The sequence below is a fragment of the Myotis daubentonii genome, chromosome X, assembly GCF_963259705.1.
Source record: "Myotis daubentonii chromosome X, mMyoDau2.1, whole genome shotgun sequence".
Classification (NCBI taxonomy): Eukaryota; Metazoa; Chordata; class Mammalia; order Chiroptera; family Vespertilionidae; genus Myotis; species Myotis daubentonii.
This window is the reverse complement of record NC_081861.1, coordinates 69,643,266-69,655,851: the sequence shown is the minus strand read 5'-3', so window position 1 is coordinate 69,655,851 and position 12,586 is coordinate 69,643,266. Positions and strand designations below refer to the sequence as shown.

At 38.7% G+C, this 12,586-nt stretch overlaps 1 pseudogene; it reads right to left on the bottom strand.

Moving 5' to 3' along the window:
- Nucleotides 1–5,629: 5,629 nt before the first annotated feature.
- On the bottom strand, nucleotides 5,630–6,343 carry LOC132225192 (peptidyl-prolyl cis-trans isomerase A-like; annotated as a pseudogene).
- Between the last annotated feature and the right edge of the window lie 6,243 nt (nucleotides 6,344–12,586).

Sequence of the window (12,586 nt, the reverse complement as noted above, 5' to 3'; positions counted from 1 at the left end):
GACATTACTGGCTCATTTATAAACATTTTTATGAAGACTATTAGGCAAACTCATGTTTAAAAGTGAGGCTAAATTCAAGTGTATGCAATGCATGTTTTTTAGTGTCAGTATTTTTTTTTCAATTGCAGTCTACATTTAATATTATTTTATACTAGATGTCTTGTGCACGAAATTCGTATACAGAGGGTGGTTTCCCTCAGCCCAACCTGCACTCTCTCTAATACGGGACCCCTCAGGGACTGTCTGACTGCTGGTTTAGGTCCGATCCCCGGGATATCCATCTTGCAATCCAGGACCACTGGCTCCTAACTGTCTTCCCCTGCCTACTGGCCTGATCCCCCTAAATGCTTTCCCCTGCCTGCCTGATCACCCCTAACTGCCTCAGCCTTGGCCCCACCACCATGGCTTTGTCCGTAAGGATGTCTGGTATGGGAAACCGCCTATTGTCTTCTCTAGCAAAGAGGTGTGGACAAGGAGCCCAGAATGCTGGTGACCCTTGAAGCCTTGGCAAAGATCAGGGCTATGAGCCCACTGTTTAGTCCAGACAATGGTAGCTGAAGCAACTTCCCCACCAGATAGTCATGTAAAATCTTACTGATAAGATAGCCTGTCTGTTACTGGAAATTACCTGCCTAAGGGCTATAGGTGTATCCCAAAATGAATAAAAGGATGGCAAGGCCTGAGCAAAAGCGGAGTCCTTCTTTTTGGGATGGGCTCCCGCCTGGCCTCCGAATTTCCCACATGCCCACTGGTGGTCAGTGCATGTCATAGCAACTGGTTGTTCGTTTGTTCTACTGTTTGGTCTATTTACATATTAGCCTTTTATTATATAGGATGTTTCTATCTCTTTCTCCCTCTCCTTTCCTCTTTTAAATTAAAAATAATAATAATAAAAATAAAAAATATTCCAATCATCTAGTGTTGAGAAAATGCTCTGTATATACTGATTCCTAACTTCTCCACTATGACTATGCTGATTATTTTATTTTTCTTAGCATGGAACTATTTTTTAAAAATACAAATAATTTCAGAGAATAAGGCAGCAAATTCATGTACTTGTGAAAGAAACAATGTTAGCATTTTCTTATATTTGTATAATTTTTAAAGGAACATGAAATGAAATTTCATATGAATTGAACAATATCTCCTTATTCTCTTCCCCACATCTCCTGACAACTATTCTACTTTATGTCTCTATGACTTTGGTTATGCTATGTACCTCATGTAAGGGAAATCATCCAATATTTGTTCTTTTGTCACTGACTTTGTCAATAAGGCTTATATTCTTGCCAAAATTTATTTTTTCTTTATTTTTAAATTAAATTTATTGGTGTGACATTAGTTAATAGAATTATATAGTTTTCAAGTGTACAATTCTATGATTCATTATCTCTATATTTCGTTGTGTGCCCACTGCCCAAAATTAACTCTTCTTCCAACAATATGTTTCCCTTTACCTTTTATTACCCATAGCAGCCCAACATACTTTTGTCTGTATCTATGAATTTTTGTTTGTTTGTTTTTCTTGTTTGATCATTTATTACTTTCAGTTTTAAATAATAGCCATCCCAATGGATGTTAAATGGTTTCCCATTGTGGTTTTGATTTGCATTTTTCTAATTATTATTGAGATTGAATATATTTTTATTAGCTTGTGGACCAGTTGCATAACTTTTTTCAAAAAAATGTTCATTCAAGTCCTCACCCCTTTTTTGGGGGGGATATTTGCTTGTTAAATTATAGGAGTTTTTACATATTCTGGATATTAACCCATTATCATATATGTGATTTGTAATTATTTTGTCACACTCCATGGGCTGATTTTTCACTTAGTTGATAGTGTCCTTTGATACACAGAAGTTTTAAATTTTGATTTCTCTATATATCTATTTTTACCTTTGATAGCATTGTTTTTAATGTCATATTTAAGATATCATTGCTAAATCCAATATCCTGAGGCTTTTTCTCCAATCTTTTGTTCTCATAGTTCTGTTGTTTTAGCACCTAATTTAAATACTTGTCCAATTTTTGTTAATTTTTACATATGATAGGGGAAAGGGCCAAACATAATTTTTCTTGCATGTGGATATCTAATTTTACAAACACCGTTTCCCCAAGAAACTTTATTTCAACATTGTGTAAAGTTGGCATGCATCAGAAATCATTTGACCATATATTTGTGAGGTTTTATTTTAGGCCTCAAAATTTTCTTTCATTGGTCTATATGTCTGTCTTTTGCCAATACCACTGTTTCATTTGTTGTAGTTTTGCTGTAATTTTGATAACAGGAGGTGTTAGACTTTCAAATTTGTTCTTTTCCAAGATTGTTTTGTGAGTAGCTGTGTCTTATGATTCCATTTGAATTTTAAGATGGCTTTAATTTGCATCTTTCTGCTAATTAGTGACGTTTTCACTAGAATTTTGATAAGAGATTACATTGAATCTGTAGATTGCTTTGGATTATATTTACCTCTTAACAATATTGAGTTTTCCAATCCAAAAATGCAGGATGTTTTTTCTTTTACTGGTATATTACATTTCTTTCAGTTCTATTTATAGTTATGAGTTTTTAAATCATTCACCTCCTTGGTTAAGTATATTACCAAGTAATCTATTCTTTTTGAGGTTACTGTAAACGGAATAATTGTCTTAATTTTCCTTTAAGGTTGTTTGCTGGGGCTGACCAGCAGACCTTGAGCGATGGATGAATGGACTACTCTAACACAACATTTACTGTGAAAGAGAGGGTTAATGGACTTCCTGGCTAAAGGAACCAGACAGCCTGGATTGTCTGCCTTGTTAGGCTTTTATTGTAGCAGCAGTTTGAGATAAAGTTGTCTTTTAGATACAATCAGCAGAGTTAAGTAATATTGGGAGGACACATGTGTTTGTAATGTCCTTTAAGCAAGGACACCCGAAGATTAAGTATAAGAATACCAGTAAACACCCAGGGGTCTGCATTTGCACAGACTTGTTTGGAAAGGCCAAAGAATAATTAGGGGCATCACCTTTGGCACTCCCCTAAGTCAGAATTCCAATAAACAGGGCAGGTGGCCTTCCGCACACTTTCCTTTTCTCAGAATGTCAGCTTTACACACTTTTTAACCAAGTCTCGGGTGCTTCCCCAACATCTCCATCTTTTTTATTTTGTTGAATGGAGGGAGGTGGTGAACATTTTGGTTTGAAATGTCAGGGTTCGTGAAGCATGTTTATTGCTCCAGTTCCAATTTTACAGACTATAAGAAAAACAAAAAGAACAATGGCTAGTTACCTGGAATGCATGGAGTACATGCATGTACAATAATTGCTCAGCCTCAGCTGTCAGCTTCTTCATCATTCCCCAGGTTATTCTGGGGGCCATCTGGGTCCGTGGAAGGAATATCGTTTCATGCTGCAGAGTCCCCAGGCCCAAATTCTTCATTTCTGGAAGAGAATTGGTCCTGTGCCATGTCATAGTAGGGTTTAATCTGGCAAGCTGGAATATATAGCAGCCCTGTGGTGGTAGAAACACACGCATATCCTCTCCCCATGTTAATAATTCATTGGGTCCCATCCAGTTATTAGTGTTCACATCTCACTACAAGACTTGTGGCTCCTGAGGTGGGATTATTGAGGTAAAGTGCCATTCTACAGAGGGTTGAAAACGATCATTCAAATTCAAAAAATTAAGGGTAAAGGGTGCTTTAGATAGTATTATACCAGGATCCTTGAGTCTTATATTCCCCCTTTTTTGTTTTACTAGCAAACCCTTAAGGGTAGCATGGGTACATTCAACAATGGCCTTCCCTTGTGGATTGTAATGGATTCCCGTGGAAGGCTGGATGGACCAAGTTCTGCAAAAGATGGTAAAGCCAAGGCTGTGATAAGCAGGCCCATTATCAGTTTATCTTGGTTAATATAGCTACAATTAGAAACAGGTCTTATTGAATTCATGCAAATAAACACATTGCCACTTATTAAGAATGGCAAAATTCTGGAGGGACAGATGGAGAGAATATACAATTTACCAAATTTGCGTTAAAAATGCTTCCTTATATCTGAAAAACAAAAAGTTTAATTATCAGCAATACTTTCAACAAAGGTTACAAAAACTACATAATTATTTTCCATTTATTCAGCCCCATAATAAAATTTTTGTTTCTCCTGAATTAAAGGATGGCTTTAAAAATACTTAATTAATATGACATATAACCATTTTAATAATTTATAGAACTTTTGCTTACTGGGTAGGAAAACAGGAAAAATCTTTTCCCTTTTAACAGACTAGTAAAGGACTAACAAAAAGAGGTTTATTCTCTAATTTCATTTGGCCTTGGATGCGGTCAGCAAATGACCCTAATTGGATTTCTGCTATCAATCTCCATGAGTACATTTATATAAGCTATTTACCCTCTGGTTAGGGAGGCAAAATGCAAACCATTTTCTCTTTTTTAAAATTTTCGTATTATTATTGTTTAAAGTATTACAAATAGTAGTACATAGTCTCCTTTTTCCCCTATTGACCTCCCCCTGGACTCCCCCACTACCCGACACATGCTCTCACCCCTCTAGTGTCTGTGTCCATTAGTTATGATTATACACATGCATACAAGTCCTCTGGTTGATCACTTATCCCCACCACCCAATGCTCCCCTGCCTTCTTGCTAAACTTTCACAGTCTGTCCAATGCTTCTTTGTCTCTCTATCTATTTTTGCTCATCATTTTATTATGTTCATTATATTGCATGAATGAGTGAGATCATGTGATAGTTGTCTTTCTCTGACTGGCTTAGTTCGCCTAGCATAATGCTCTCCAGTTCCATTAATGCTGTTGCAAATGGTAAGAATTCCTTCCTTTTTACAACAGCATAGTATTCCATTGTGTAGATGTACCACAGTTTTCCAATCCACTCATCTGCTGATGGGCATTTAGGCTGTTTCCAAATCTTAGCTATTGTAAATTGTACTGCTATGAACATAGGGGTGCATATATCCTTTCTGGTTGGTGTTTCTGTTTTATTGGGATATATTCCAAGAAGTGGGGTTACTGAGTCAAATGGAAGCACCATTTTTAATTTTTTGAGAAAATGCCATGCTGTTCTCCACAGTGCCTGCACCAGTATACATTCCCATCAGCAATGCACCAGGGGTCCTTTTTTCCCACATTCCTGCCAGCACTTGTCATTTGTTGATTTTTTGATGGTAGCCATTCTGACAGGTGTGAGACTGTACCTCATTGTTGTTTGATTAGAGCATGTTTTCATGTGTCTCTTGGCCTTCTGTATGTCCTCTATCAAAAAGTGTCTATTTAGGTCTTTTGTCCATTTTTTATTGGAATATTTATCTTCCTTTTTTTAAGTTGTATGAGTTCCCTATAAATTTTGGAGATTAAACCCTTATTGGAGATAACATTGGCAAATATGTTCTCTCATGCAGTGAACTTTCTCGTTGTTTTGTTGATGGTTTCTTTTGCTATGCAGATGCTTCTTATTTTGATGTAGTCCCATTTGTTTATTTTATCTTTAGTTTCCATTGCCCTAGGAGGCTTATCAATAAATATATTGCTATAACATATGACTGATATTTTACTGCCTGTGTTTTCCTCTAAGATTTTTATGGTTTTTCGTCTTATGTTTAAGTCCTTCATCCATTTTTTTTAACTGTTTAGTTTTTATTTCATAATCATAAACTTAACTCTGTAATCCAGCTAGACTGGGAAAGGGTAGGGAAATTATGGAACCCAATAAACTGGCAAGAGCACAAAGATTATGGAACATTCCAAGTAAATCAGGATGAAGGGGGGGCTCTCCTGAGCTACAGAAGGAATGGTCTGGTGGTTAAGATAAAACACAAGTCAAATTTATTAGAGTTGCCCACAGTCAGCAATGGTGATCTTCTTTCTGGTCTTGCCATTCCTGGACCCATAGCACTCCATGGCTGTCACAATATCCATGCCTTCCTTCAGCTGGCAAAAGACCACATGCCTGCCATCCAACCACTCAGTCTTGGCAGTGCAGATGAAAAACTGGGAGCCGTGTGTGTTCAGTCCAGCATTTGCCATGGACAAAATGCCAGGACCGGTATGTTTCAGCATGAAGTTCTCATCCTCAAATTTCTCCCCATAGATGAACTTGCCGCCTGTGCCATTGTGGCATGTGAAGTCACCACCCTGGCACATAAATCCCGGAATAATTCTGTGAAAGCAGGAACTTTTATAACCAAATTTTCTCCCCGGTGGTCAGAGCACGGACGTTTTCTGCCGTCTTTGGAAACTTGTCTGCGAACAGCTCAAAGGAGACGCGGCCCAGGGGCTCGCCATCGGCGGCGATGTCAAAGCACACAGTGGGGTTCACCATGGCTGGTCTTGGGCGGCTTCGTGGCGGTGGCATCTGCAAAGCCCCTTCATCCATTTTGTGTATGGTGTAAGATGGTGGAGATCCGACCTACTTTGTTTTTCTTTCTCAAGATTGCCACAGCTATTCGGGGTCTTTTTTTATTCCATATAAATTTTTGGATAGTTTGTTCTAGGTCTTTGAAGTATGCCGTTGGTATTTTAATAGGGATTGAATTGAATTAATGGATTGCTTTGGGTAGTATAGACATTTTAATGATGTTGATTCTACCAATCCAAGAACATGGTATATTCTTCCATTTGTTTATGTCTTCCTCTCTCTCTTTTTCCAGCGTCCTATAATTTTGTGAGTACAGGTCCTTTAACTCCATGGTTAAATTTATTCTTAGACATCTCAAATTTTTGTTGCAGTGGTAAATGAGATTGTTTTATTTAGTTTCTCTTTCTGCGAGTTCATTAGTGTTGTATAAAAAAGCCATAGATTTCTGGGTGTTAATTTTGTATCCTGCTACATTGATGAATTCATTTATTAATTCTAGTGTTTTTTTTATGGAGTCTTTATGGTTTCCTATGTACAATATCATGTCATCTACGAATAATGACAATTTTACTTCTTCTTTCCCTATTTGGATGTCTTTTATTTCTTCTTCTTGTCTGATTGCTATGACTAGTACTAACAGTACTATGTTGAACAGGAGTGGTGAACGTGGCCATCCATGTTTTGTTTCTGTATTTAGAGGAAATGTTTTAGTTTTTGCCCATTGAGCATGATCTTGGCTGTAGGTTTCTCATAAAAGACTTTTGTTGTGTAGGTATGATCCTTTGATTCCCACCTTGCTGAGGGTTTTTATCCATAAAGGGTGTTGGATTTTGTCAAATGTTTTTTTTCTGCATTGATTGATATGATTATATCATTGTTATCTCTAAATTTGTTTATGTGATGTGCTGGGAGCCGGTCCATCCTTGCTGCTTGACACAGTCGCTGCAGGGAAGAAACATCTGCACAGCATATGTTTCAAGGGACCTGGCGTATATGGCATACTGTTCTTAATATGTTTGCTCACCTTCTTGGCGCTATATGTTTTAACCAAGGTCACCTCTCCAAGAAAGGTTGTTTTCCCAGGTAGGGATTTTCTCCTGAAGTTAGGGAGGGAATAAAACCCCTTAACTAAGTGCCAGGTGGGTAGTTAATCACTTTAACTACGAACAATCACACTTAAGCTACATAATCTTTGCTCCCTGGAATGGAGATAAGAAACGCCCTAACCTTTGGAATAGAGATTGATAGGATTGGAATCAACTGGTATAAATACAGATGTAACAAGACAACAGGACACAGAACCTAGAGACAGAACCTAGGGAGAGAACATGGCAAAAGATCCTGGACAGAACCTGGCTACAGAACTTGGCTGGAGAACTGGACAGAACCTGGCTGAAGAACCCGGCTACAGAGCCTGGTACCCGTACCTGGCTGGAGAACCTAGCGAGAGAACATGGCTACAGAACGGGGCTGGAGATCCTAGACAGAACTTGGCTGGAGAACTGGCTACAGAACCTGGCTGGAGACCCTGAGAAGAGAACCCGGCTATGATGATCACCTGAACGCTGTCTCCGTGTCATTCCTTCTTCACCAACTCCGTCCACACCTTTGGGGACCCCTGGACCTGTTGGGGTTGGACCCCAACAGTGATGTATCACATTTATTGGTTTGGGGATATTGTACTATCCTTGCATCCCCAGAATAAATCCCACTTAGTCACGGTGTATGATCTTTCTAATGTAATGCTGGATCTGATTTGCTAGAATTTTGTTGAGAATTTTGGCATCTATGTTCATGTGGGATACTGGCCTGTAATTCTCTTCTTTGTATTGTCTTTATCTGGTTTTGGGATTAGGATAATGCCTGATTCATAGAAAGAGCATGGAAGTGTTCCTTCCTCTTAAAATTTTTTGGCATACTCTAAGGAGGATATGTTTTAGTTCTTCTTTGAATGTTTGATAAAACTCCCCTGTGAAGCTGTCTGGTCCAAGAATTTTGTTTGTTGGAAGTTTTTTGATTAGTGCTTCAGTTTCCTCAATAGTTATTCAGAATTTTTTATTCTACCTGATTGAGTTTTGGAGTCATATTTTTCTAGGAATATGTCCATTTATTCTAGGTTGACAAGTTTGTTAGAATAGAGTCCCTCATAGTATTTTTTTAAATTACTCTTTTTATTTCAGTGGGGTCTGTGGTTATTTCGTCTCTTTCATTTCTGATTTTGTTTTGGCTCCTCTCTCTTTGCTTATTTGTGAGGCTGGCTAGATGGTCATCAATTTTGTTTATCTTTCAAAGAACTAGCTCCTGGTTTTATTGATCTTTTGTATTTATTTTTTATCTATATGTCATTTATTTCCACTCTGATCTTTATTATTTCTTTTCTTCTGATCACACTGGGCATTTCTTTTTGCTCTCTTTCTAACTCTTCAAGTTGGAGAATTAGATGGTTTATTACCAGTTTTTTTTTTTTGAGGTAGGCCTATAATGCTATGAACTTCCCTCTCAAGATTGCTTAAACTGTGTCCCATAGGTTTTGGATTATTGTGTTTTCATTGTAGTTTGTTTCCAGGATGTTTTTTATTTCTTCTTTGATCTATTTGGTAATGCAATCACTGTTTAATAGCTATTTAATGCTATTTAATCACTGTTTAATGCTATTTAGCCTCCAAGTGTTTGATTTTTTGTGATTGTTTTTATTGTAGTTTATTTCAAATATTATGCCATTGTGATCTGAGAAGATGCTTGATATGATTTCAATCTTCTTGAATTTGGAGAGACAACACTTGTGTTCCAATATGTGGTCTGTCTTTGAAAATGTCCCATGTGTACTTGAGAAGAATATATATCCTATAGCTTTGGGGTGGAATGTTCTGAGGATGCCAATTAAGTCCATCTGAACTAGTGAGTCATTTAGGATTGATGTTTCCTTGCTGAATTTGTTTAGAGGATTTATCCAGTGATGTTACTAGGGTATTAAATCTCCTAATAAGATTGTATTACTGTCACTATCTCTCCTGATATCTTCCAGAAGTTTTTTTTTTTTAATGTATTTGGATGCTCATGCATTGGGTACATACATATTTACCAGAGTTATATACTCTTATTGTATTGATCCCTTTAGAATTATGAAGTGGACTTCCTTGTCTCTTTTTATGGCCTTCACTTTGAGGTCTATTTTGTCAGATATAAGTATTGCCACTCCAGTTTTTTTTTGTTTTGTTTTGTTTTTAATTCCCATTTGCCTGAAAGATATTTTTCCGGCCCTTCACTTTCAGTATGTGTAAGTGCTTGGTTCTGAGGTGGGTCTCTTGTAGACAGCATATATATGGGTCATGTTTTCTTATCCATTCAGTCACTCGATTTCTTTTTATTGGAGCATTTAATCCATTTACATTTTATGTTATTATTGATTAGTACTTGTTTTTAAACAGTTATATTCTTTATGCCTGTGTTCCTTCCTCCAATTCTATTTCTTCTTTTTACAATAGTCCCTTAAGCATTTCTTTCATTGCTGGCTTGGTAGTGATAAACTCCCTTAGCTTTTTTTGTTTGTTTGTTTGTTTGTGAAGCTCCTGATTTCCCCTTCAATTTTGATTGATAGACTTGCTGTATAGAGTGTTCTTGGATTCAGTCCCTTGCTTTCCATAACTTTGTATACTTCATTCCATTCCCTTCTGGCCTGTTGTGTTTCTGTTGAGAAATAATTTGATAATATGATGAGCAATCTTTTGTACGTAACTCTCTGTCTCTGTCCTGTAGCCTTTAAGATTCTCTTTGTCATTAAAATTTGCCATTGTAATGATGACGTGTCTTGGTTTGGGTATTTTGGGTTCATCTTATATGGGATTCTCTGTGCTTGTGTGACCCCCCCATCAGGGAAGTTTTCTGTCATTATTTCTTCAAATATGTTCTCTAATCTTTGGTCCCCTTCTTGTCATTCTGTCACCCCTATTATACATATGGTACTTTGTTTCATGTTGTCCCAAAGCTTCCTTAGTCTCCCCTCCTGCTTTTCAATTTTTTTCTCCAATTGCTGTTTAGATTGGACATTTTTCTCTGCTGTATCTTCTAACTCACTAACTCAGTCCTCCACTTCTCCTAGTCTACTGTTGAAACCTTTCTATCATGTTTTTGATTGTAGCTATATCAGTTTTGATTTTTTCCTGATACTTGCATAGGTTGTTGATTTTCTCATCCATCCAGTTTATGAACTGTATGACCATTACTCTGAATTCTTTTTTGCCACATATTGCATTCTTCCATTTCATTTAGTTCTTTTCTTGGTGATTCCTCCCTCCTTTTCTTTCCTTTGGGGATTGTTTCATTTTTTCCCCATTTTTGCTATCACCAGAAGGTCCAAGCGCTGAGTTGTGGGGGCCTGAGCTGCATGTGGTGGGAGCATTTTGCAACCTATTCATCAATGAAGAGCTCAGGCACCAAAATGTGTGGCTGCTGTGGGTCAGCAGGAGCTGCGCATGCCGAGAGTTGGCCTGATCATGAGTCGGCCTATTCGGGGGTGTGTGGTGTGGTCACTGGGGGTCAGTAGCAGTCACCTTGTGTGCGCATGCACTGAGAATCAGAGTCACGGGTGCTGTTTGGCAACCTCAGGTCAGTAGGGGCCTCACACATGCCAAAAATTAGAGTCCCCATGTCCATGCACCAAGAATCAGAGTCCCTGTGCATGTGCACTGAAAATCAGAGTCACAGGCGCTTTGTGTGGCTACCTTGGGTCAGTGGGGGCTCATGTGCACGCCTGCTCCAAGAATCAGAATCCCTCCATGCGTGCACTGAGAAACAGAGTCATGGGCCTACTAGGAGGCCAGGTTGCATGGCCGACTGTGTCAGTTGGAGGCCCCCTCATACACTGTGGGTCGCGCAGGCCCTATGCTGCTGCAGTGGGCCAATGGGAGGACAATGCACTCTTTGACTCATAGGAATCTATGGCCAGGATGGCAGGAGTCTCGGTTTCCATGAGTCTGTTGCTGTGGTAGCAGGTCTTTCTTCAGAGTGGCTATAGGGTCCAAGTTTGTGTCTGAGGCCACTCTGCATAGTGGTGAGACTGGGTTCCTAGCCACAGCAGTTCTTCCCTTCAAGATGGTGTGGTTTCTGTGCCAGCACTGGATGCCCAGGAGTGCTTGCAGTGACAGTTGGGTCTCTCATTCTAAGACTGCTTGCTCTGCTAGCCCCAGAAAGTCCTGCAGGATCTAACTTTTTCTAAATCACACCACACATGTCCACACACTACTCTTTTGCTCCCTCATTCACTCACTCTCCCTCACTGCCATCCTGTCAGTTGCCATTTTCTTTGCCACAAATAATTTACTCTGATGTGTCCTTGGTTTAGGGAAGGTAGGATTTATTACCTGGCTACAAATTGCTGTTTAACCATCTCAGTTTCCCTATTCTACTACTCTTGGCTTACTGGTCTGTGTTATTTATATAACTTCCTTTTAACATTTCTCTTTACAAACATTCTACAACTTTCACAAACTTTCTATAACTTTCACAAACTGTTTTTTGGAAACCTTACAACTTTCAGAAATAATTAGCTGTAGAAAACACTTTCTCCTTCAAAATGTATCTCCATGCCTCATGCCTTCCATTACACCAAAACCATAATCTTTCGAATTAGTTAGAATTCTTAAACCTTAGAAACCTTAATTTTTAGGTGGCATATAAGTAAACATTCCACAGATTAGCAATACATTTACATATTAAGAGATATTTCAAATAAAATACAAGACTTATTCATTAACATATTCAAATCCATCCTCTAGATTCTTCATACAAGGCAAACTCAGATTAATTAATATTTCAATATCCTGTTATTTCAAAACTAGAGGCCCAGTGTGCAAAATACGTGCACAGGTGCGGTCCCTAGGCTTGGCCAGTGATCAGGACCAATTAGGGCCTTCCTGCTGGCCGCTGGCTTCCAGCTGGGGCCTTCCTGCCAGGTGCCATCTGCTGGCTGGAGCCTGCCGAACGGGGGGGGGGGGGGGGGCCGGGAGGTTGGCCAGTCATGGGAGGTTGGCTGTGGGAGCACACTAACCACCAGGGGGCAGCTCTTGCATTGAGCGTCTGCTCCCTGGTGGTCAGTGCACATCATAGTGACCAGTCGTTCTGGTCATACCAGTCATTCTGGCATTCCAGTCGCTTAGGCTCTTATATATATAGATACCTAGACATTTAATAATTTTTATTATTTAATTCAGCAAACT